The following is a 26,087-nucleotide window of genomic DNA, read 5'->3' as shown; positions in this document are numbered from 1 at the left end:
AACATTTAGAAATGTATGAACAGTTTATTTATGGTATCTTAAAATTAAAGAACAAGATAAAATGCTTATCACAATTAGATAAAAATAAGCTTTACAGCTATATAAAAATGTGTGTATAATACAAAAGTTTAAAAGGCAATTTACCAAAATGAGTTGAAAACTTACGTCCATGCAAAAAGCTACACAAATAGTTTATAGTAGCTTTATTCACAATTGCCAAAAGTTGTAGCAACCACATGTTCTTCAATAGGTGAATAAACTATGATACATCAATACAACAAAACATTACTCAATTAAAAAAAAAAAACAAACTATTAAGTCATGCAAAGAAACTTACATAGAGGAAATTTTGCTAAATGGAAAGAAGCCATTCTAAAAGGCTACATACTACATGATTTCAAAGCTGACATTCTGAAAAAGGCAAAATTAGGGAGACAGTAAAAAGATGAGTGATTAACAGGAGTTCATGGGAAAGAGAGATGAATAGGTGGAGCACAGGACATTTTTAGGGCAGTGAAACTATTCTGTATGATCCTGTAATGGTGGATACATACACACATTTGTCACAACCCACACAAAGAATAAACCCTACTGTAAACTTTGGAATTTAGTTAATATTAACATTTATATTGGCACATCAAACACAACAAACATACCATACTAATGAAAGATACTAATACTAGATGAAACTGGAGGAAATGAGAGGGTATATGGGAACTCTGTATTTTCCATTCAATTTTTCTAAAAACTTAAAATTGCTCGAAAAAAACACAAGGTACTAATTTTTTTAAAAAGAAACTTTTTAAACAAATATAAAAAAACAAATATAAAAAAACTAAAATCATTCAGGTAGAGTAGTGGATTAATCAGTGATATTTTTTTCCTTTTAGAATTGGTTATTTTCATGTATTATATTTAGCAACACATCAGCCATGAAATATAATTCTAGCAATGTCTGAAGTAGCTGCCCAGTCCCCAAACAGAAATCAATTCACTCCTAGTTTTACCTACATAAAACCGCACACAAATTATCCATCTGTGATTTTTTTAATTGTCCTCAATTTGGAATAAAAAAAAAGTTGAGTGGCAGCTTTCAACTATTACACCACATATTGAGGGGTAGAGGGGGAAGATGTGAGGAATCTATATAATTGCCAGCTAATTTCAGTCACTTAGTGACTACGAATGACTAATGATTTCAATGGAAAGTGAAGAATTTGATGTGAACAGTAGGGACATATGCCTCCCTCAAATTTTTAAGACTTTAGAAGAAATGAACTCTACTTCTTTTACTCATCTCTTACTTAGTTTATAATTACCACAAAATCATCCACAGACTACAGCTCAACTGATGACAAGATACCACATAGTTATGATGAAAACGAACACTGAAAATAAATGTCTAACCTGGTCTATCACATTTTTCAAAGCTAGAGATTTATCTCAACACCACTTTAAAACTGTTTTCTATAGATAGGAATTTATACATCAATTTCTTAAAAGTTCAATATAAAGTCCAATCTAAATCATTGTAAACATTTCCAAAATCATTTTATTATCTGAGTTAACATGATCAGTTAAGTCATGCAAACATCACGAAAAATCTTACAATCTAATATGTTGCTTAAAAAGGAATCGACAGACAGTGATATCAACAAGAAGGAACAGGAGTTTTCAGCATTCATTTCCCACGAAACAGCAATTTTGATAATTGCCCATGGACTAGAGTACCTTTGTGGGAACCCTGGAGTCCCAGAGAGGTCTCATAAGCTCTTTGGAGGAAAAAAATCTGCAAGTAAGTACACTGAAGAAAGTAAGAACAGTTACAACTTCACCAATGGCATACTTTCCCTAAAGCAGCACAAATCAGTGCCAAGAAAGAATCCTTCCACCTGTGATTTCTACCACAGGGGAAAGTGCGAACAAAATGAGCACCCACTTCCCCAGATCTACAGGATGCTGCTCAGGGGCCCCTTCATTCTCATTCCACCCAGAACACTGAGAAACAGAACAAGAGAAACAGGGCTCACAGCAACTAGGGCACAGAATTCAATAAAGTGCCATGGATGTTACTGACCACTCACAGGCTCCAGCAAGAGGCCTACCCACAAACCTCCTAAGACACATTACCTGAAGATAAACCCAACTAGACCCCATGTGCCCCCAGCACTCCATGTGCTCTTCCCCAATGAAACCAGCTCACGCAAAGCACTGAAAATCATAGACAAAGCAATCACAGACGGCTGGCTCAACTCTCCTGGATTGAAAGATGGTACACGGCCTTCAAAACTTCAGGGCACTGCCCTAGGAAAAAATAAATGGGAGCCTTTCAGCATAAACAACAAAATTGCTTTTTAAGGAAACTCAGTGACCTACATGAGAGCACAGATAAACAACTCAATGAAATCAGAAAAAGACATAAAAACGAGAAGTTCAACAAAAATATAGAAATCACAAAAAATAAACACTAATTCTGGGGCTGAAGAATACAATAAATAAAATGAAAACTGCAATAGAAAACTTCAAAAGCATATTCAATCAAACACAACAAAGAATCTCTGAGCTCAAACATGTCATTTCAAATTACTGAGTCAGAGAAGAAAAAAGAAAAACAAATGAAAAACAACGAAGAAAACTTACAGGAATTATGGGCTACCATCAAATGAACCAATATACCCATAGTGGGAGTCCCAGAAAGAAAAGAGGGAGAAAAAAGGCAGAAAACTTATTTAAAGAAACAATGGCAGAGAGGTGCCTACGTGGCTCAGTTGGTTAAGTGTCCATCTCTTGACTTCGGCTCAGGTCACTATCTCACAGTTTGTGGGTTCAAGACTCCAAGTCAGGCTCTGCATGGACAGTGCAGAGTCAACTTTGGATTCTCTCTCTCTCCTCGCTCTCTGCCCCTCTGCCATTCGTGCACATGCTCACACTCTCTCTCAAAATAAATAAATAAACTTAAAAAAAAATTAACGGAACAATGCCTGAAACTTCCCATATTATGGGAAGGATATAGACCTCTAGATACTTGAGGCTCACAGGTCCCAAAATAGGACCAATCCTAAAATGATTACACAACAACACATTATAACCAAATCTCAAAAATTAAAGACAAAATGAGAAGTTTGAAATCAGAAAGAGAAAAGCAACTCATGATATACAAGGAAACCTCCATAAGGCAATAAGCAGATTTCTCAGCAGAAACTCTGCAGGCCAAGAGAAAATGGGATGACATATTAAAAATGCTAAAAGAAAACAAAAACAAAAAACCATCTTCACCAAGAATACCCAGCAAAACAGTCCTTCAGAAACAAATGAGAGATAAAGACTTTCCCAAACAAAAGCTGAGGGAGTTCTTCACCACCACACCTGCCTTACAAGAAATGCTAAAAAGAGTTCTTCAAACTGAAATGAAAGGATACTAATTAATAACATGAAAACATATGAAATTATAACACTCACTGGCAAAGGCAAGTATAGACTCAAATACAGAATACTTTAATAGTGTAATGATGTTGTGGGCATCACTTTTAACTTTAAAAGTTATAAAACAAAACTATTAAAAATAACTCTAGAAGCACCTGGCTGGCTCAGATGGTTAAGTGTCCAACTCTTGATTTCGGCTCAGGTCATGATCTCAGTCATGCGATTAAGCCCCAAGTCTGTCTCAGGCTCCACACCAAGCACGGGGCCTGCTTGGGATTCTCTCTCCCTGCCCCTCCCCTGTTCACTCACACATTCTCTCCCGTTCTCTCTCAAAATAAATTTAAAAAAAAAAATTTTTTTTTAACGTTTATTTATTTTTGAGACAGAGAGAGACAGAGCATGAACGCGGGAGGGGCAGAGAGAGAGGGAGACACAGAATGTGAAACAGGCTCCAGGCTCTGAGCAGTCAGCACAGAGCCCGACGCGGGGCTCGAACTCACGGACCGCGAGATCGTGACCTGAGCCAAAGTCGGATGCTCAACCAACTGAGCCACCCAGGCGCCCCAAAATAAATATTTTTTAAAAAGTTAACTCTAGGGGCGCCTCAGTGGCTCAGTCAGTTAAGTATCCAGCTCTTGGTTTCGGCTCGGGTCATGGTCTCACAGTTCAGGGGTTCGAGCCCCACATTCAACTTCACACTAGTGGCACAGAATGTACTTGGGATTCTCTCTCTCTTCCTCTCTCTCTGCTCTCTCTAAAAATAAATGAATAAACTTAAAAAAACAACTATAGCCATAATATTTTACTAATAAATACACAATATAAAAATATGTAAATTGTGACATCAATAATATAAAATATAGAATGGGGGTAAAAGTACAGAATATGTTAAATTGGGGGCACCTGGGTGGCTCAGTCAGTTAAGCATCCAACTTCAGCTCAGGTCATGATCTCGCAGTCTGTGAATTCAAGCCCCACGTCAGGCTCTGTACTGACAGCTCAGAGCCTGGAGCCTGCTTCAGATTCTGTGTTTCCTTCTCTCTGCACCTTCTCCAGCCACACTCTATCTCTCAAAAATGAATAAATGTTTAAAAAAAAATTTTTAAAGAATATGATAAATTGTTATCAGCTTAAAATAAACTGATTTTAGGTAAGCCTCATGGCAACCACAAAGAAAACTCTAGTAGATTCACAAAAGATAAAAAAGATACAGGGGTGTTTAAGTGGCTCATTAGGTTAAGCATCTGACTCTTGATCTCAGCTCAGCTCTTGATCTCAGGGTGTGAGTTCAAGACCCGTATTGGTCTCTGCAGTGGGCGTGAAGCCTACGAGAAGAGAAGAGAAGAGAAGAGAAGAGAAGAGAAGAGAAGAGAAGAGAAGAGAAGAGAAGAGAAAAAAGAGAGAAAGATTTAAAACATACCACTATTTTAAAAAATCATTAAATCAAGAAGACAGTAAGAAAGGAAGAATGGCACAAAGGAAATAAAGTCAGAAAACAGAAGACAATTAACAAAATGACAAGAGTTAAGTCCTTACCTATCAATAATTGTTTAAATCTTAATGGATTCAATTCTCCAATGAAAGACATAAGAGTATGTGAGTGGATTAAAAAACAAGATCCAACAGTATGTTCACTACAAGAGATTCACTTTAGCTGCAAGGACACACATAGGCTGGAAACAAAGACATGAAAAAAGAGATTCTATGCAAATAGTAAATGAAAGACAGCAGGAGTAACTGTACTTATTATATAAAACAAAGACAGATTCTCAGTTAAAAACTATGACAAAGACAAAAAAGAGGGGCACCTGGGTGGCTCAGTCAGTTACACATCTGACTTTGGCTCAGGTCATGATCTCACAGTTTGTGGGTTCAAGCCCCATGTCGTGCTCTGTGCTGACAGCTCAGAGCTTGGAGGCTGCTTCAGATTCTGTGACTCCCTCTCTCTCTCTCTGCCCCTCCCCTATGCTTGCTCATGCACTTGCTCTCTCTCAAAAATAAAACATTCAAAAAGAAAGATAAAGAAGGTCATTATGCAATAATAAAGGGGTCAACTCATCAAAAGGATAGTAAGTATAAATACACATGCAATCAACACCAAAGAACCTAAAAACATAAAGTAAATATGAACCAAACTATACATACAAAACGTTCTCTAGGATGGATCATGTTAGGCCTCAATGTAAGTCTTAACTAATTTAAGAGGAATAAAAGTATATCTAACTTTTCCAACCATAATGGTATGAAACTGGAAATCAAATCAGGAGGAAAATGGGAACAGGTGCAAAAATGTGGACATTGAATGACACATTCCTGAACAGCCAATGGGTCAAAGCAAAAATTAAAAGAGATATCAAAAAAATACATGGAGACAAAGATGGAAAAAATATATATCAAAAACTTCTGGGAGGCAGCAAAAGAAGTTAGTTCTAAAAGGAAGTTTAAGTCAATAAATACATACATTAAGAAAAAAGAAAAATCCTAAATAAACAATCTAACTTTATACCTCAAGGAGCTAGGAAAAAAACAAACTAAGCCGACAGTTAGCAGAAGGAAGGAACTAAGATTAGAACAAAAATAAAATAGAGACAAGAAAAAAAAATTTAAAAAGCAATGACATTAGAGGGGCACCTGTGTGGCTCAGTCAGTGGGTGTCCGACTCTTGATTTTGGCTCAAGTCATGATCCCAGGGTCAAGGCATCAAGCCTCACAGCAGGTCCCACAGTGAGTGAGGAGCCTGCTTGAGATTCTTTCTCCCTCTGCCCCTCCCTCATCAGCATGCTAGAGTGCTTGCTCTCTCTTAAAAAAAAAAAAAAAAAATGACACTAGGACTTGGGTTGTGGTTTGTTTTGTTTTGTTTTTTTTTAAGAGAAACAAAATTGACAAATCTTTGGCTAGACTAACCAAGCAAAAGAAAATTACAAATCACAGGAGATACTACAACTGATACTGAAAAAATGGAAAAGATCATAAAGGACTACTATGAACAATTTCACTCCAACAAATTGGATAACCTGAAAGAAATGGATAAATTCCTAGTATCATACAACCTACCAAGACTTAATCATGAAGAAATAAAAAATCTGAACAAACCAAAAACAAAGTAAGATTGAAACAGTAATCAAATGTCTTTTATTTTACTTAAGAGAGAGTGCACAAGCAGGGGAGAGGGGCAGAGGGAGAGAGAATCTTAAGCAGACTCCAAACTCAACACCCCAAACATCTTTTTTTTTTTTTTTAAATGTTTATTTTTGACAGAGAGACAGAGTGTAAGCCAGGGAGGAGCAGAATGAGAGAGGGAGACACAGAACCAAAGCAGACTCAAGTCTCTGAGCTGTCAGCACAGAGCCCAACATGGGGCTCAAACTCGTGAACTGCAAGATTGTGACCTGAGGCAAAGTCAGACACTCAACCGACTGAGCCACCCGGATGCCCCCCTAAACATCTTTGAACAAAGAAAAATACACCAGAATGCCTGAGTAGCTCAGCTGGTTAAGGGTCCAACTCTTGACTTCGACTCAGGTCATGACCTCACAGTTCAGTTTGTGAGATCGAGCCCTGTGTCAGGGTATGTTCTGACAGCATGGAACCTACTTGGGATATTCTCTCTCTCTCTCTCTGTCTCTCTCTCTCTCTCTTTCTCTGTCTCTCCCCTGCTCACTCTCTCTTCAAAATAAGTAAATATAAGGATGGAAGGGAGAGAAGAAGGGAAAGAAGGAGGGAGGGAAGGAGTGAAGGAAGAAGGGAGGGAAGAAGGGAGGGAGGGTGGGAGAAGGAAAATCCCCCAGAGGACTTTACTGGTAAATTCTAATCAATCATAAATAAGAATTAATGCCAATTCTTCTCAAATTCTTCCCAAAGCCAGACAAGGACCCTATAAGAAAAAAGAATTACAAGCCAATATCCCTGATGAACACAGATGCAAAAATCCTCAACAAAATACTAGCAAACCTAATTCAATAGCATATTTAAACAATCATTTACTATGATCGAGTCAAATTTATCCCTGGAATTCAAGGATGGTTCAACATATGCAATCCACAAATGTAGTATACCACATTAACAGGGTCATTGTGATTATCATTCATATGATCATCTCAAAAGCTAATGACAAACTACCATCATATGCAATGGTAAAAAGCTGAAAGCTTTACCTCTAAGTTCAGAACAAGACAAAGATGCCTGTTCTCACCCATTCTATTCAATATGGCATTAGAAGTCCTAGCCAGAGCACTTAGGCAACAAAAAGAAATAAAAGGCATCTTAGTTAGAAAAGTAAAATCATCTCTATTTGCAGATGGCAGGGCTTTTTTTTTTAATTTGCAGGATACAAAACTGATACACAAAAATCAACTGCATTTCTATACACTAACAAGGAACCATCCAAAAAAAAAAAAAATTAAGAAAACAATCTCATTTACAATAACTTCAAAAGAATACTTAAGTATAAATTTAACCGAGGAGGTGAAAGATCTATACACTGAAAACTCTATAGTATTGATGAAAGAAATTGAAGACACAAATAAACAGCAAGTTATTCTATGTGCAAGGATTGAAGAATTAACACTGTTAAGTGTGCATACTACCCAAAGCAATCTACAAATTCAGAACAATCCCTACCAAAATTCCAATGGCATTTTTCACAGAAAGGGGGGGGGAGGGGCTAGGGGGGAGTCCTGAGATCCATATAGAACCAAAATGAACTCCAAATAGTCAAAGCAATCTTGAGCTAAAAGAATGAAGCTGAAGGCGTCACACTTCCTGATTTCAAAATACATTACAAAGCTACAGTAATCAAAATAAATGGTATTGACATAAAAACAGACTAGACTAACAGAACAAAATAGTCAAGAAATAAACACATGCAACTACAGTCAACTGATTTTCGACAATGGTGCCAAAAGCACATAACAAGGAAACAACAGTCTCTTCAATAAATGGTGTTGAGAAAACTGGATGTCCACATGCAAAAGAATGGAACTGGACCATTATCTCACACTATACACAAAAATCAACTCAAAATAAATTAGACTTAAATGTAAGACCTGAAATTATAGAACTACTAGAAGAAAATATGGGGGAAAAGCTTCTTGACTTTAGCATGGGAAATCATTTTTTGGATAGGAGCCCAAAAGCAAAGGTAATCAAAGCAAAAAGATGGTGCGATGACATTAAACTGGAAAGCTTCTGCACGGCAAACAAAAAAATCAGCAGAATGAAGAGACAATCTATGGAAAGAGAGAAAATATTTGTAAACCATATATCTGATAAGGGGCTAATATTCAAAATATGCAAGTAACTCAACTCAACAGCAAAGAAAAAATAACCCAATTAAAAAATGGGCAAAGGAACTAAATACACACATCTCCAAAGAAAACACAAATGGCAACAGGTATACTAAAAGGTACTCAACATCACTAGTCATCAGAGAAAAGCAAATCAAAACCAAGAGATATCATCTCACACCTGTTAGAAAAGCTATTATCCAAACACACAAAAGATAACAAGTGTTGACAGAGGATGATCCTGCAATCCCACTTCTGGGTACACAGCCAAGAAAATGAAAAAATGTCAGGATCTCAAGAAGATGTCTGCACTTCCATATTCATTTGAGGCATTATTCACAATATATATATGTATGAAAGAAAACCTAAGTGTCCACTGACAGATGAATGAAGAAATTAAGATACGTTAACATTCCATTACACACACATGCACAGTGTTAAAAAAAGAAGGAAATCCTGCCATTTGCAACAACATGGATGAACCTGGAGGACATTATGTTAATAATTATGTTAACATTATATATAACATTATACATAAAACATTTAATTATATATAATTATATATATAATATATTAATATGTAATATTAATATATATTACATATAATTATAATAACTGTTAATAATTACTTGACATTATGTTCAGTAAAATAAGCCAGACACAGATCAACAAATATCACATGAGCTCACTTAACATTTGTCATCTAAAAAAGTCAAACTCAAAAAACAGAAAGAATGGTGGTTGCCAGGGGTTGGGTAGTACAGGACACAGAGAGAGGTTAATCAAAGGGTGCAAAGTTTCAGTTACACAGGATGAGTAAGTTCTGGAGATCTCATATACAACACGGTGATTACAGTTAATAATGTTGTATTGTATACTTGAATATTGTATACTTGAATACTTGTATTGTATACATACTTAACATTGTATATTAAGAGGGTAAATCTTAAGTGTTTTTACTAGACAGATAGATAAGGGAGGGGGAGGTAACTGTCAGTTGATAGATGTGTCAATTACTGGACTGTGGTAACCACCTTACAAAATGTGTATGTGTGTATACATATAAAGCTAGAGGAGGGCAGAGAACAAATCTACATAGCAGGACTGGTCACAACGGGTGAAAAGCTGAAAGAACAGACAAATGGATAAACAAAATGTGGTATAATCATAATATGGATTATTCTTCAGCCATAAAAAGAAATGAAATTCTAATACATGCTATAACATGAACCAATGTTGTAAACATTATGCTATGTACCAAATAAACCAGACCAAACACAAAAGACAAATATTGTATGGTTCCACTTACATGAGGTTACTGGAATAGGCAAATTCAGAGACTGAAAGTAAAACAGAAGTTAACAGAAGGAATGGAAAGGAAGGAGTAGGAGTTATTAATTGGTACATATTTTTTTTAGGATGATGAAAAAGTTCTGGAAATGGTGGTGATGGTTACACAACATGTAAATGTATTTAATGAATTGTACACTTAAAAAAGGGTTAAAATGGGGACATGTGGGTGGCTCAGTCAGTTTAGCGTCCGACTCAACTTCAGCTCAGGTCATGATCTCACGATTCAGGAAATCAAGCACTGCTTTGGGCTCTGCGCTGACCTGTAGAGCCTGCTTGCAATTCTCTCTTTCCCTCTCTCTCTGCCCCTCCCCCAACTCGTGCTCACTTTCTCCCTCTCTCTCAAAGTAAACATTTTTTTAATGGTTAAAATGTAAATTTTATTTTTTTCACAATAAAAAAAAAAGTAATGAAGTACTGACACATGCTACAACATTTCTCCCAAAAGAAATGTTCAAGGTTTTACAGAGGGGGTTTGCCAATCACAATAGATGAAAGGTATTCTGTGCAAAGAGCACATGCAAACAAGAATAGTAAGGTCTATTCAAAAATTAGAGGACAAGGGACAGATTCAAGATATACTCAGTAGAGAAATATCAACACTGGATGACTGATTAAATGAGGGTCAATGAAGAATACAAAGACATTAGATGACTCAGGTTTTCTGCTTAAGCAGTTAAGTGTATTTAGAGAATACCATTCAATGAGATGAAGGGATGTTAAAGGGGAAAGTAATGAAATTGTTTTTGGAAATGAAGTTTGAAGTAACAAATATTCAGTTGATATCAGGAAGCACAAATTAAGAAAAGAGAATAAGCTTGAAAACAGTACTGGGTGTTACCAGTAACAAAAGTGATCTAACATAGTTACCAGCCTAACAACGGTGGCCAAAATCCTTTAAAAAGAAGTGAGGAGGGACAAAAATGAAAGTGAAGAATCCAGGAGAATACCAAATATTACATGATGGACTGGAACCTAGATCTCTTGACTCCCAGGCAAATGTACTAACACCAGGTTGCCTTTCTAATGGAAAAGCAATGGAAAATTTTAAATTCCCACTTCATAGACTTCACTTTCCCTTCAAATAATACTGCATAAAGTTACTACACTGATTAAAAACACCGAGGTAACTTACATGTACCTCAAAATCAATTTTTTCTACCTGAAGAAATTGCTAACTTAATTGTTTGACACTTCAGGTCTAGAAATATAACTCTATTCTAGGAAATGTATTTTTTAAAAAACAATAGTTTGCATGTTACATAAGGGCAAGGATTCCTGTTTTGTTCACTGCTGAAACACAAATTGCAAGATATACAGGAGACATTCAATATAGGTTTCTTGAATGAACGAATAAATGTCCCATTCTCTAGGGGGACAAAGGAAAAAAGAAAAGGATTTAAAATTATTTATATTTAATTGTAAGTTGGGCTTGTTATTAGATGATATTAGTACGATGTATTACTTCACCTATTTTGTGATTTTGATTTTTACGTTGCCCTCAATTTTAAAAGAACAGGCAAGATGTGGAAAACAGTATGGTAGTTCCCTCAAAAAAATTAAAAATAGAATCACTATATGATCTAGCGATTCTATTTCTGGGTATACACTCAAAAGAATTCAAAGCAGGGTCCAGGAGAGACATTTATACACTCATATTCATAACAGCATTACTTATAACAGCTAACACATGGAAGCAACCCAAGTGTCTTATCAACGGATGAATCAATAATATAGTCTATACATACAAAATACTACTTAACCTCAAAAAGGAAGGAAATTCTGACACACACTACAACCTGGATGAACTGTGGCATTTTGCTAAGTGAAATAAGCCAATCACAAAGAACAAATGCTACATGATTCTACTTTTATGAGAGAACTTATTAAAGTAGTCAAAATCACAGAGAAAGTAGAATGATGGTATCCAGGGTTTGGGGGGTGGGGGGGGACAGGGAATTACTGCTTAATTTATAGTTTCCATTTTGTAAGATGAAAAGAATTCTATAGATAAATGGCTGCACAAAACGCACATGACTGCACATTTTTAAAATGTGTAGTAAAAAAGACAGTAAATTTTATATACATTTTACAATTTTTTAATTGGGGACAAAAAAAACAATCCCAAAAAGTAATATACTGTATGATTCCATTTTTATGACATCCTTGAAATAACAAAAATATAGAAATGGAGAACAGACTAGTGGTTGTCAGGACTTAAGGAAGGCATAGGAGTGAGAAGTGGATACGGTCATAAAAGGTCACCATGAAAGATCCTTGGGGTTAACAGAATTGTTCTGTATCTTGGGGCGCCTAGGGGGCTCAGTCAAGCGTCTGACTGTTGATTTTGGCTCAGGTCATGATCTCACAGTCGAAAGACCAAGCCCCATGTGGGGCTTTGTGTTCAGCGTGGAGCCTGCTTAAGATTCTTTCTCTGCCCCCTCCCTGCTCTCTAAACTAAATTTCAAAATTAAAAAAAAAAAAAATTGTCCTGTATCTTAAAAATGTCAGTATCATAAAAAGAAAAAACAATGTCAGTATCATGATTACAATATTACACTAGATATAGTTTTGTAAGATTTTAGCAGTGGGAGAAACTAGGCAAAGTGTATGGGGATCTCTGTATCATTTCTTACAACTGCACATGCACCTACAATTATCTCCAACAGAAAAGTTTAATTCAAAAAAAAGAGAGAAAGCAGGCAAGTCCAGCTCCAGTTTTATACATAATACTCCACACCAGAAATTTCAATGCAAGGAGTGGAAAATCATGCACATAGTTTCCGATAAAAATACATACCACAATGCTAATAGCACCTGGGTAGTAATTTCTAAAAAAAAATCTCATCAATACTTTTCACCAAATAATGGCGACCATAATGATAATAAAAACAAGAGTAACAGGTTCCTCAAAAGTTCCTCAAAAAGGTAAACAGAATTACTGGGATTCAGCAATTCCACTCCTGGACATATACTAAAAATTGAAAACAAGAATTCAAATAGATACTTGTATACCAATACTCCCAATAGACAAAACATGGAAACTCTACTAGCATCCATGGACAAATGAATGGATAAACAAAATGTAATATAAACACGTAATGAAATGGGGTGCCTGGGTGGCTCAGTAGGTTAAGCATCCGACTTCCGCTCAGGTCATGATCTCCAGGTTCCTGAATTCAAGCCCCATGTCGGGATCTGTGCTGACAGCTTGGAGCAAGGAGCCTGCTTCGGATTCTGTGTCTCCCTCTCTCTCTGCCCCTCCCCCATGCATACTCTCTTCCTCTCTCTCTCTCCTTCTCAAAAATAAAACATTAAAATTTTTTTAAAAACATACAATGAACTATTAAGCTATTAATAAATAACAAAAGAGGATTAAGTTTGGATTCATGGTACAATTGACAGAACACAGATTATCAGGGCTAGTGAGGGGGGTAATGGCAAGTTATTGCTAATGGTTAGTTTTTGTTTTAGGTGATTCAAAAGTTTTGGAATAGATACTGGTAAAGGTTACACAACATTGTAAATATATTAAACACTAATGAAATATAAACTTAAAAATGCTCAAAATAGTAAACTTCATATGTATATTTTATCACAGTAAGAAAAATGGTAATAGCAACTATAGCTTATTTAGTGCTTACTATACACCAGGCACTGTGTCTTTTAAGTAATAAAGAATTAATTCAGTTAAAACTCTGTGAGATATGAGATGGGTACTATCAATCCCCACTTTATAGATGAGGACATAAAGCAAAACAGTCTGAGTAACTAACACACAACTAGTAACTGGTGAGCTAAAATTTCAATCTAGTACTCATTCCTGGTGCTCTTATTAATCAATGCTACTTCTATAGTTTTATTAATAAATGATTAATATTAGCAAAGAAAAAGCTCAATTCACTGATCCCTACTTGGGGAATAAATGAAAAGAAATTTAAAAATTGTAAGTCAAATTACCATTAAAAATTGGATGAATAAAGAAAATAGAAATATATTTCAAAAAAACATGCTCAGCTTAAAGCCCATAAAGTCCACAGCCTGTAAAATATAGAAAAAGGTACCAAATTAAAGTTTTAAGAACTGTGAAATAAGATGTCAAGGCTGCAATCCAGAAAAATATACTACAGTACTGCATTGCCTTTGTCTAATAAACTTTTTACTGATGTAAAAAATACATTCAAGAAAGCACACAGAGTTCACAAAGATCACAAAGCATAAATGTCACGTAACCAGCAAGGAACAACATTCTGGTATCCAGAAGACACCTCTCCCCCATCACTGTACCGTTCTGTAAGTATTAATTTTAAGAGATCAACCACTTTCCCTGCAGTTAGTGTGACAGAAATCTTCCATCCGAATTCTGTAAAAACTTAAGCCAGTCAAGTAACACACATCAGTACTTCACTGATAGTGGTTAAAAAGGAAAAAGCTAGGGTTCAAAAGAAAATCTAGCACCTTTAATATCCTTACTGATCCTACTGATGGAATAAACTATTCCATCCTAAAAAATAATCCCATTCCATTAGTTGAATAACTAAATCTGAACAATTTGTATCCACTATATTTTACTTCACAATGAAGTCTGAAAGAGGAGGTAATAAGGGACACAACATACCAATACTTCCATGTAGAACATTTTGTACCATTCAGGTTTCCAATGAAGGAAAAGCATGAATTTGATATCAGGAATCTCATTAACCATGCACCAACTTCAAAGGCATACCTCAGTGTGGAATGATAGACCACAGAATAGTTTCAGTATACAACTTTCCAGTCACTTTGAAATTGGCTACTTTCACCTTAGAGGAAGCCAACAAAAACCTTGGGACATATTTGGCAGCCTGTCCTCTACCACTGAATAATCTAATTATAGAACTAGAAAGTGATGCTCCTAGATTTCAACTATTACACCCTACTCACTGTGTCCCAACTAATACAAAGAGACCCTGCACTACTGGCCCTCAGAATCTGAAGACTTAATATACTAATTTTTAACAACTTCAAAGGTCCATGGCAGATGGCAAATTAATGTGTAAAAGAGTCAACAATCTCCATGTCATGCATAGTTGTGAGAACTGAATAAGCTAACAGAGGCAAAGCACCAAGAATTAACTTAAATCATGCCCTGTGAGGTTGGCAACAGAATGAGATCACTAGTGAGAAAGCCCAGCTAAATACCACACACCAAGTAGTGATAGTCATATTTGAAGATTGTGAAGTTTCTGGTCACAACAAACACTAATGACAAACCAGTATTAAAAAGACACCTTAGGGGTACCTGGGTGACTCAGTCAGTTAAGCACCCGACTTGGGGTCAGGTCATGATTTCATGGTTCAGGAGTTTGAGTCCCGCGATGGGCTCTGTGCTGGCAGCTCAGAGCCTGGAGCCTGCTTGATATTCTCTCTCTCTCTCTCTCTCTCTCTCTCTCAAGAATAAACATTAAAAAAAATTTTTTAATTTAAAAAACCACCTTAATGCCATTTCATTAAATTTGTGCATTTCTCTCTGCCATTTTTTTATTTGGAAGATGAGGTACCCATAGTATACAAAAGAATTAGCTAAGTATAAATGTAGTGTTTAAACAGCGGAAGCCCTAGCTTATAATCACATAATGAAATGCAAAAGTATGGAAATAATGATAACTAACCAATACCTACTCTTCTCTCACTAAGCAATATAAAGAATCAAACCCAATACATGAGTTCAAAATATGTGATGGGTTCAATTCTTTATACCAAGTGGAAATCATTCAATAGATTCTCAAAGGTCTCCAAAGATGAGGCTCTCCCACAAGCATTTCTTCAAATATTTAATAGTCCTTAAGGTCTAGAAATCCATAGTATTCAGGATGAATATCAAAAGACATCATCATTTTAGTTTTCCACAATGATAATATCCATTAGTTTGCTGCAAATCATTATTGTTAATTCAACTTTGACCAATCCAGGCTAAATAATTCTTATTCATTAAGCTTTTCCATAAAGGACTCATTTTTTAATTTCTGATCATTTCCTGGAGACTTTACTAGACTCTACCCAATTTTTTCATATCCTATCTAGCATAAGAAGCTCAAAACTAGATACAATATTATTAAAGTGTTTACATAATACTCTTCACAATTATTACCATGTGATATGTGATACAACATATACCTATAAAACATTATTTAGGCACCAAAGTAATAATAAGAGCTGTCATAATACACTCAGCAAGTCCTACTAATTTAGTCTTCAAAACATAGTCCAAATCTACCCATTTCTATTACTTTCTGGTTTCAACCAGAAAATAAAATCTCTCTCACCTGTCCTAATACACTAGCCTATAAAGGTCTCCTTGGTTCCATCTTTGTTACCCAACTATCCCCATTCCTTATGCTTTAGAATCCAGAATCCACTACTCACACAGCAGTCACAGTGATCTTTATCAAAAGGCACCCCCTTGTTTTGAGCCCTCCAATAACTTTCCTTTATAACTAGAAAACCTTTATCCTGGCTTACAAAACCTTAAGTGATTTTAGCCCTACCTTTGACCTCTTCTTGTACCACTGTCCCCCTTGCACACTACATTGCATCCACTGACCTGTCTATTCCTCTAACACTCCAAAAGCTCAAAGGGCTTTATGTCACCAGGCTTCCCAAAGCCTGGAATGCTCATCCCTCTGACCATCCCCATTGCAGGCTCCTTCTACACATGCTGATCTCAATTTAAAAGTCACCTACTCAAAGAATCCTTCTGTCTACACCATCTAAATTGGCACCTCCTAACTCAACTTACTCCTTACCACATGACCTTTTAATCTCTTTCTTGTCTGTGAGATTTTTGTTTACTACTGCTCTTTTCCCATTAGAATGAAAGCCCCTGAGAGAACAGACACTGTCTTCTTTATTCCTATATTCCTAGCACCTAAAACAGCAACTGGCACACACTAACTGTATTCAAAATAAGTATTTGCCAAATAAATGTATAGGGAATTACTACTCAAACTTTGTAAGAAGTTCAGGGGCAGAAATTAATTTCCCTGACCTCCCCAGGCTCCTAACACTAACTCCTTTATTCTTATTAATGTTTTTATTATAGCACCTGTCACAATTTACTGCATTTATCCATTTACATGTTTGCCTTCCCCTCCTGGAAACTTCTTAGGGTCAGAAAACCTTTAGGATCCATTTTTGTTTCATAACACGGATGCAAAGTAGGAACTCAAAACCTTTGTTGGATGTGTAGGAGGAGGAGAAAGAGGAGGAGAAGAACAGGAGGAGAAAGGAGGAGTACTTACTACATGCAAAGAACATTTCCCATGAATTATCTCTTTAATCTTTACAACAATCCTGGGGGATAGGTACAATTATTTCCTCCATTTTGGAAATGACAAAACCCCCAGGAAACTTCCAAATAACTTGCCTGAGTTAACTATATTTACAAGTGGCAAACTAACCTACCTAATCAACCTACTCTGCCTAACACCCAAGTCAATGCTCTTATTCACAACCCTCTGTTTCCATGAAACATAAGCTCTACTAAATGCATACTACTTAAATGCCAAAATCAGGAGTTTGAACACTGATAATACATTGTACTTTACAACAACGTTGAAAATATTAAGAAACAGTCAAAAAATAGGGAAGAACATAGAGCCTTGCTACATACCAGAACCAATGAAACGACTGATTAAAATTGGAATTCTTCCCCAGACACTCAAAACATTTCTGAGTAGAAAAATGTCAATAAAACAAAACTGGTAATGGGGGGGGGGGGGGGGGAGGGACTGATAAAATGGGAAAAGTTCCTAACATATGCTACTGATACAGCCCTTAAGAAAATGGTACAGCTGACAACTGAGAAGAAGAAATACCTCAATTTTTAAGACAAGCATTCTCAAGCCTTCATGTTCATAAAATCTTAACTGCTATAAACACAAAGAAACATTTCAAATCAAACAGTTTATTTTTTAAAATTTACTTTGAATAGGGGAGTCTGGGTGGCTCAGTTGGTTAAGCATCTGACTTCAGCCCAGGTCATGATCTCACAGCTCGTGGGTTCGAGCCCTGCATCAGGCTCTATCTATGCTGACAGCTCAGGGAGCCTGTTTTAGATTCTGTGTCTCCCTCACTCTTTTCCCCTCCCCCACTCACACTGTCTCTCTCAAAAATAAAAACATTAAAAAAAAATTTTTTTTAATTATTTTGAATATATAAAGACAGGCAACACTTTGAATCATTTACACTACTTTTTTTTTTTTGCCCTAGCATGAAGTAGGCCAACTTTTAAGTAAAATCACATGGAACCTGTTCTAACTGCCATATTCCACTTGACCAACTTTCTTGAGGGGAGAAAAAAAAAAACAAATCCCATCATCATGTGAATGACAGTTGGGGGAAAAGTCAGTGGAGCAGACCACACAACTGGTCTATTGTTATGCCTAATGCAAATCTTCCTATAAAGATTTCTAAAGTGATAAAAAGATGCCAACTGTTATTTGCTGTGCTGCTACTTTATAGGCCTTTCCACTAGTTATCAAGTCCACTTTGGCATAAAATCCTTCAGCAATGTTTGCAAAAATTCACAGAACTGTACCTCTAAAAAAAGGGTGAATCTTATAGAGTGTAAACTATACTCAATAAATTTGACTTTTTAAAAAGCTAAACCATAAACATGGCCAAAAAAGTTTCTACTCCTCAGTAAAAAAAAATCTGAATTTTGTCAAATTCCCAAAACATAAAGTCAAGTTCTAAGCCTTTAAGAAACAGAATTGGAGGGAAGACACTGGACTTATGCTATATGTATTATATACTGTACCATTACAATAAAGTAAGCTAGAGGAAAAAAAGGTTATTAAGAAAATCATAAGAGAAAATACACTTACAGTACTGCACTATAAAAAATTCACGTATTAAGTAGACCTGCACAGTTCAAACCCATGTAGTTCAAAGGTCAACTATATTCTGAAGTTTCAAGTATCAAGATGTCAATGGAACACCTGCTTATCTGGTTTCCAAAGTCTGTGGATATTAACCAGCAATGCAAAAGACAGAAATCTGTTTCCTCAAAGTGTATCCTTAAACTGCACACCAGTTCTATTACAAAAGTGGTTGAGAAAAATGACATGGGTGAGATCTACAAATATGCTCTGTATCTATCTACTCCTCTAGGTTGTACTTCTGAATCAAGTAATCGCTCAATCATTTCCTCTTGCCCAGAAGTCACAAACTTGAACATGTGAAACAGCCTGAGTAAAGACAAAGGCTGTTACTGTGTTGAACCAAAACTGCTTAAAAGATTAACAATTCAAATTCTAAAACACACTGTTAAATGGTGCTGTAATAACTGATTATGCATATAAAAAATTAAATTAAATCTGTAGTAACTGATTATGCATATAAAAAATTAAATTAGATCCCTGCCTCATATTATATAAAAATACCTTTTTTTTTCAGGCAAAATATTCAAAACATTTTTTCAAAAACTTTTAGAAAGAAGTATGAAAAACTCTTAATGACCTTGGGGTATGGAATAGATTTCTTAAGACACAAAGGACACAAATAAGGAAATGGTAATAGATTTAATAATCATTTATATTCAACAAAACCATATAAAAAGTTAACAAATAAACCACATAGCTTGGAAGAAAATATTTGCAATTCATTTAGCAGACACAACTAAAATATTTAATAAGCTCCTATAATCAATTTAAAAAGACAAAGGAATAGGCAGGACAGGTAGCAGATAGTCAATTCAAGAAATGGAAACTTGAATAGTCACTCAACAATTGAAACATGTTCAATCTCATAATTAATCAAGAAAAATAAAGATGATATGATACTTTTCTGTAAAAATATCATCTGATTTGTAAACACATAAAAAAATCTGGCAATGCCATGGATCCTAATGATTTGGAAACAGCAAATTCTCATTCTCGTGCTAAAATAAAGTGGCACAATTTGGGAGGATAATTAGGCAATCTATGACATAGTTAAAAGTTCCCATAATCTCCATAACCTCCAACCCAATAACTTCATTTCTGGGTAATTTTCACTTCATTTCAAACTTAGTAACCACAGGGGCACCTGGGTGGCTCAGTCAGTTAAGTATCCGACTTTCAGCTCAGGTCATGATTTCCCGGGTCTGTGAGTTTGAGGCCTGCATCAGGCTCTGTGCTGATAGCTCAGAGCCTGAAGCCTACTTTGGATTCTGTGTCTCCCTCTCTCTCTCTGTCCCTCCCAGCTCAGGCTCTGTCTCTCTCTCTCTCTCTCTCAAAAATAAATAAACATTAAAAAAAAAATTGTAATAAACTTAAAAAAAACACTTAGTAACCACACAGATACACATACACAAAAAGAAACAAAATTTTCACAAAGCATTTTATCCATACTGCCTGTAATACAACCTAATACTTTTCTATCCTATTTTAATTCCTGATTAAAACTGATTTCAGAACCCATTAATGGCTTCCAACATGCAGTTTAGAAAACCTGCCAAAGAGCTGAAATATGTGCACAAGGATTCCTAATCAGGAAAGTTCAACGTAGCATTGTTTTTAAAAGAGGAAAAATTGGAAACAACCTAAATACCTATCAACATGATAAACTAAAAATGGATGTATTCATATAATAATGTAATTGTACCCCAGAAAAAAGTGATGACTATAATTAGGCTGAACCACAGGAAACTGTCATTCTTGTAGGTCAAAAATGGTAATGTATCAACAGTTTCATATGAATCTAAAAGACATGTTTCATGGGGTGCTTGGGTGGCTCAGTTGGTTAAGCCTCTCAGCTTAGGTCATGATCTCATAGTTCATGAGTTCCAGCCCTACATGAGGCTCTCCACATCGGGCTCTACGCTGTCAGCACAAAAGCCCAATTTGGATCCTCAGTCTCCCTATCTCTCTGCCCCTCCCACACTGTCATGCAGGCTCACTCTCTCTCTAAGATAAATTTAAAAAAATTAAAAATAGGGGCACCTGGGTGGCTCAGTCGGTTAAGCATCCGACTTCAGCTCAGGTCATGATCTCGCGGTTTGTGAGTTCGAGCCCCGCATCGGGCTCTGTGCTGACAGCTCAGAGCCTGGAGCCTGCTTCGGATTCTGTGTCTCCTCCTCTCTTTGCCCCTCCCCTGGTCATGCTCTGTCTCTGTCTCTCAATAATAAATAAACGTTAAAAAAAATTTTTTTTAAGTAAATAAATAAATACAGACATTTCATGAAAAACAAGTTACAGAATATGCAGAACATTGTTTACATCAAGTTTGAAAATATGCAAAACAATATTATGATTTGTTTATAAACGTATTTCTATGCAGCTATTACATAAAAATAGGCATTAGGAACGATCAACACCAAATTCATGATATCATTACTTCTGTAAAGAAACTGAAATGTAATCCAAGAAGGTGCTTCAACTGTATGTGCAATTTTTTTCTTAAAAAAATGGAAATGAGAGAAATGTTAAGATTTAATACAGCTGTAGAGTAGATACACGAATGTTAATTATATTGGTCTCTGTATTCTGAATGTTTGAAGTATTTTGAAGAAAAAAAAAAATCTGTTAGCCAAATAAAAAACACATGTGCAGCCCAAATTCAAACCAAACCCCATAAAATATTTCTTCCATTGGCTTGAAATGCTAATGCTTGGTCCTAGCCCTTTAACTAGGGCCTCTAGCAAAAACAAACAACAAACAAAAAATTAAAGAAACAGCTTTTTATGTAATTCCCAATTTAAACAGTTCTTTAAAATCTGTCAAGAAAAGATTTACCCCTGGAAAATTGGTCTTATTCCTCCTTTCATTTTAGTGCTATGTATTTTACCATATTTCCATTTTTACCTTTGCTGCCAAGAAAACCCAAATCCAAATTTTATTCTTAGTCATTGAATTATGCTTCCTCCTTTTCCTCCTTATAATTACATTTCTGGATGAAATTGGATATAAATAAATTCCAAGAAAATAAAAGTAACCCTCTTGTTCCAACATGCTAAACAGTTTTTACTACCACCACTTTCTTCCCTGACCCAAGGAATGTACAGATACAATTATGTATACATGCTCACTAAAGTAAGATTTCGGGGCACATAGGATTAAAGTGAATATGCTCCCAGTGAAAAATAATCAGCAATATACTAACAAAAAAATGCATACAAAAGGCCTAGCTGGCCAAAATTTAATAAGGTAATTAAGTTTGTCTCTTCAAGACCATATGCTTTATATGCTTTGTTTTCTAGTACATAATGTGGAAAATACAGAAGTCCAAAAAGAATATGCAATACTGTAAGTCAGCTATTAAAAAAATCTTATTTTTCTGTGCTCTTACATCAAAAAACTTCAATTGTCCTTTCCCACAGTTATTTTCCCCATGTCTGAAGACATTCTGGCCGTTTCCAGAATTTAGCTTCACTTTTCCTTCTGTCTGGACACTTAAAATGTCTGATTAAGCCAGGCTATATAATCACTTAACCAACATACATCCCTTCTAACGCATGGTATACTACGAAACAGAAAAATCAAAACCATGGGTCACGTGAAACAAATCCTCTATTTAATCCATTTAACTTCCAAAACTGAATACTAAATGTACTTATTAAATAGATTAGGTTAATTATTCCTAACAAACAGGTCCTAGGATATCAATCAGCCTTATTTCATTTTAGAATTAAAAGAGGAGATAAAGCTGCAATTTTTCAAGTTTGTATTTCACAAAGACTTTGAAAAGGTTATTTTTAACAGAATTGAAGCACTTCACTTAGCAAAAGAATACAATCCAATTTAGGTTTTAAAAAGACCATTTACTCCCTACTTGCTATACACCAGGACTGCTGTTTGATATAAAGAAAGCTATCCTCTCTTTACCCTCAAGAAATATATAATCTACTGGCCATCACTCAGATTTTTTTAAGAGGGGTGGCAAAATCACACTGCTTTCAAGGGCTAAGTAGGAAATCTTAATAGATGAACAGATCTAAGAAAGTACTAAGAAGAATAACTACAGAATGTAAGCACCACCTAAAATAATTCTAAATCAACTTCAATGCAAATCTCAGTAGAGATTTTCAAACTGCAACCAAATAAACCCAGCAAAGAACTGGCAAAGTTGGTGACGTTTATGGCACCAATTGGTCACTGCTACCCAGAACATCTAGACAACTTTCCTCAAGAGTTGAAAGATCTGCTCTCCTACAATTACACTATCTTGAACACAGATCTTCCAATAACATTTTGCAAATCTTTGATCTCTGGGAGAAGAATCTGACCAACCCATCAAGTTTGCTCTTTTTTCTTTTTGAGGGAGAGAAAGAGAGCACTTAAGAGAGAGAGCACACAAGAGTGAGCACATAAGAGTGAGCAGGGAAGAGGCAGAGGGTGGAGAGAGAGAATCTTAAATCTATATGCGTAGCACAGAGCCAATGTGGGGCTCAATGTCATGACCATAAGATAATGACCTGAGCTGAAATCAGGAGTTGGACGCTTAACTGCCACCCAGGCACCCCACTACTGTTCTTCTTTTAACTTCTACATTGCCATATAAGCTTCTAAGACTTTATACACTCATTTGTAACAGAACAGAATAGAACTGTGAAATACTGGGGCACCTGGGTGACTCAGTTAGTTAAGCAACCAACTCTTGATCTCAGGGTTGTGAGTTCGTGCCCCTCATTGGACTCTGCACTGGCCATGAAGCCTCCTTAAAAACAATAAAAGAGGGGTTTTGGGTGGCTCAGTCGGTTAAGTATCAGGACTTGGCTCAGGTCATGATCTCACAGTTCATGGGTTCCAGCCCTACATCCAGCTGTGTGCTGACAGCACAAAGCCTGGAGCCTGCTTTGGATTCTGTGTCTCTCTCTGCCCCTCTCCCACTCATGCTTTGTCTCTCTGCCTCTCAAAAATAAATAAGTGTTAAAAAAAAAAAAATTACAAAAAAAAAAAAGAAAAAAAAGTGTAAAATACAAGAATATTAGATGGCTCAGTCGGCTAAGAGTCCGACTTTGGCTCAGGTCATGATCTCGTGGTTTGTGAGTTCGAGCCCCGCGTCAGACTCTGTGCTGACAGCTCAGAGCCTGAAGCCTGCTTCAGATTCTGTGTCTCCCTCTCTCTCTGCCCCTCTCCTGCTCATGCTTTCTCTCTCAAAAATAAACAAACATTAAAAAAAATTTTTTTTAATTTTTTTTTTTTTAACATTTATTTATTTTTGAGACAGAGAGAAACAGAGCATGAACGGGGGAGGGGCAGACAGAGAGGGAGACACAGAATCGGAAGCAGGCTCCAGGCTCTGAGCCATCAGCCCAGAGCCCGACGCAGGGCTCGAACTCACGGACCGTGAGATCGTGACCTGAGCTGAAGTCGGACGCTCAACCAACTGAGCCACCCAGGAGCCCCTAAAAAATTTTTTTTAAAAAGAGCCCGATTTCAGCTCAGGTCATGATGTCACAGCTCGTGAGTTCCAGCCCTGCATGGGACTCTCTGCTGTCAGTGCAGAGCCCACTTCAGATCCTCTGTCTCCCTCTCTCTCTCTCTGCCCCTCCCCAACGCTCTCTCTCTCTCAAAAATAAACAAACATTAAAACAAGAAGAAGAAAGTGAATATACTATTGCAGAATTCCATATGCACATTTTAAGAGACAGCAATGCAACTGTAGCCAAGATATCTTTGAAAGTGATGACTAAACTCCAGAAGAAACATCTGAAATGATGCCAAGACTGCCAGTGTTATCACAATTCATGCTTCTCTAAGGTCACCAAAGTATTAGTTGCTACCTTGACCTTCCTCCTAGGAAAAAAAGAACAAGAGAAACAGGACAGTGACTAAGAATCTTAGTGCAGTATGCCATAAGGAAAACAGGCTCCAAATACAAGGAAAGGTTGAAAAGGTTATGGAAGTGCTTAGAAACAAAAGAAGAGGAAAAAAACAGAGGTGTTTAACTTCTCAGCTATCCATTTGAGTCATGATTCCCCAAGGTTTTGCAGAAATACTATTGCCGCTGAAGAGCTCTAAAGAGATACTCTAGGGGCGCCTGGGTGGCGCAGTCGGTTAAGCGTCCGACTTCAGCCAGGTCACGATCTCGCGGTCTGTGAGTTCGAGCCCCGCGTCAGGCTCTGGGCTGATGGCTCGGAGCCTGGAGCCTGTTTCCGATTCTGTGTCTCCCTCTCTCTCTGCCCCTCCCCCGTTCATGCTCTGTCTCTCTCTGTCCCAAAAATAAATAAAAAATGTTGAAAAAAAAAATTTAAAAAAAAATAAATAAATAAATAAAATAAAAAAAAAAAAAAGAGATACTCTACAAACTTATCTCCAGATTGGTGGGAATTCATGAGCTTTTTCTAATTTCTATCCCTTTGTGCAAAGGTTTCTATAGCAGCACCAAAGAGAAGGAGCAAGATCCTTCTGTTTGTGCACAAACATCTCATAAGTTGGTAGTCCCAGAGATCAGTCATTGCTCATAATTGAGGCCACCCATTTTGTTGTGGACAAGAACTCTGAGGAAATCATGACAGTAGGAATCAATGAAGGAGATTCTAAGAAAAAGATAACCGCTTAATGACTCAATTTCCCCAAATCCTGGCCTAGTATAAAACACTCAAAGTAAAGAATCTGATGATGTCTGCTGCAACTTTGACTCAGTTCTTCTGAACAATGAATTTCTCAGATGCAGAAGAAATTCCAGGGTAAGACTAGATAAAATCAAGAGTACAAGGATATGGAGAATTAGATGCTAAAGCTTATATTCTAGGAACAGAAGTGTTGGAAATTGAGAAAGAGGAAGAGAACAAAAAAGATGCATGGGGAAGTAGCTGTCTCAGTGAGGCAGAGAATGCTAATGGTAAATAGGTTGATGTGTTATCACGCTTCCAAGGAAGAACAGCAACAAAATCTCCAGGAAGCTGAACAGCTTCAAGGAGGAGCCAGAATGTCCAATCAAAAAATAAGCATTCCTTCAGAGAAAAGCAACTGGCACTATAACATAAACTTTTGAAAAAGAAAAAAACAGAATGAAGTAACTTTCAAGCAACTTTTCCATTCCAAGAAGACTGTTAAATATGTG

The 26,087-nt window shown here is 36.4% G+C and overlaps 1 protein-coding gene and 1 pseudogene across 4 annotated transcripts in view; one reads left to right on the top strand and one right to left on the bottom strand.

Annotated features, from left to right (window-relative positions):
• ADIPOR2 (adiponectin receptor 2) overlaps positions 1 to 26,087 on the bottom strand; it is a 91,483-nt gene that overhangs the window by 59,543 nt on the left and 5,853 nt on the right. The gene's annotated exons all lie outside the window — the stretch shown is intronic.
• Positions 1,618 to 25,971, top strand: LOC131483902 (protein SDA1 homolog; annotated as a pseudogene).

The sequence above is a fragment of the Neofelis nebulosa genome, chromosome 8, assembly GCF_028018385.1.
Source record: "Neofelis nebulosa isolate mNeoNeb1 chromosome 8, mNeoNeb1.pri, whole genome shotgun sequence".
NCBI lineage: Eukaryota > Metazoa > Chordata > Mammalia > Carnivora > Felidae > Neofelis > Neofelis nebulosa.
The sequence above is the reverse complement of the archived record's forward strand: the minus strand, read 5'-3'. Positions and strand labels throughout refer to the sequence as shown.